The following is a 1578-nucleotide window of genomic DNA, read 5'->3' on the forward strand; positions in this document are numbered from 1 at the left end:
CCTTTGTAAACTTAAGATCATGGCTTCGATCAAATCTCTGTTAGTGAACTAAAAAGAAACTTCGAAGCAATGAAGCATGTGTTGCTATCGCTATGAAACGGCATTTTGGCTGCAGGTAAGATTTCAGTCGAAATGAATGAATGAATGAAGCCTTTATTGAAAGGAAGGGATGGCTCTCGGCCGCTGTTTGGGTTCTTGGGGAGTTAGGAGGGATGGGAGTGTAACTTCTTCGTCTTAACGGTTCTTCAAGCTGTTGCTTGTTGCTTGCCATGCGGCCGATCTTCGCGCTCTAAGTCGACCTCTCTCACACTACTCGAAGCAGGCCGCTCTCACTGCCGTATGTAGCAATGGAGTGTTGTATTTCGGCGCTTGATATAACCTGACCTGCTAATGTGGGCATGTCGTCGTGTGGAATATGCGTAATTTTGTTTCTTCCTTGTGAAAACGATGGACATTGCCATATAAGATGTTCTAGGTCTGCTGTACACTGTTCCTGACAGTGCGTGCAGATGTTGTGTTTGAGTGTTTCGTGTCTTCGGAGAAACCACTTGTCAAGTATGTGCGGTGTGTAAGCAGCGTTTGTTATTACTTTGTTGAGAAATATTTCTTGTGGTCGAGTGAGCCCTTTCGTGTCCTCAAACACCGGCGTTGGTGTCGCTTCATGTAATCTAAGCTTACTGTCGTGTTTTATTTTGGTGTGTACATAGTGCATCATCGATCTGCCAGAGGAGCCTTTAGTGAGCATTGTTTGGTAAGGATTTAAGTCTATCGGTTTAGGCATGGAGTTGGGGTGTGGGGCATTGTACGTTTCAGCAAGCCCACCCGCTTGCGCGGCGGCCGCTTGCGCGGCTGCGTTTCCCCCGTCCGTGCCAGTATGTCCCGGTGTCCATATAATTTGAATTTCTGTTCCAACTTCCCGCATTCCCTTCAGCCTCTTTCTGATGTCCTTGGTCACTGCGTCGTCTGTAGTTTGTGCCGTCAGCTCTGCAATCGCTGCATATGATTTGGTTAAAATTCGATAACCATTGAAGTTATCTTTTCTGGCTGCAGCGGTCGTAATAGTATTTATGGCTCCCCATATGGCAAGCAACTCGGAGTGTAAAATTGTTCCTCCAGGTAGGTGGCACGTGTGCTGTCCGTTGTGCTGAGGCGCTGGCACACACACCCATGCCACACTCACCCTTTAATTTCTAATCGCAGCGTCAGTGTAGATGTCTATTGTATTGAGTGGTCTTGTGAGGGCTAGGCATGCTAGGCTAGGCTGTGCTAAAAGTTGCCTAGCTACCACATTCCGCCTACTAATAGGTCGTTGTGGCCTTAGTGCGATTACCGGCGCCTCCCACGGGGGTGAAGTGTCTGTCCCCAGGGGCCTCGGAGCAATGTTGATTCGGTTGTCCCATGCCATGATCTGCTGCCCTTGGGTCGGGTTTTCCAGTCGGGATCGCATTCTTATTTTTTCTTCTCTTATAATGTCTTGTATGGGTGGTATGCTGACCATTTTAAGCAGCTCTTCATTTCTCGTGTGCTTAGGAAGCCCAGTGTAATGGTGCGAAGAGTGGCCCTGTGTAGCTTTTCGAT

The sequence above is a fragment of the Amblyomma maculatum genome, chromosome 7 (genome assembly GCF_055883805.1).
Source record: "Amblyomma maculatum isolate TAMU_Amacu chromosome 7, ASM5588380v1, whole genome shotgun sequence".
NCBI classification, from domain to species: domain Eukaryota; kingdom Metazoa; phylum Arthropoda; class Arachnida; order Ixodida; family Ixodidae; genus Amblyomma; species Amblyomma maculatum.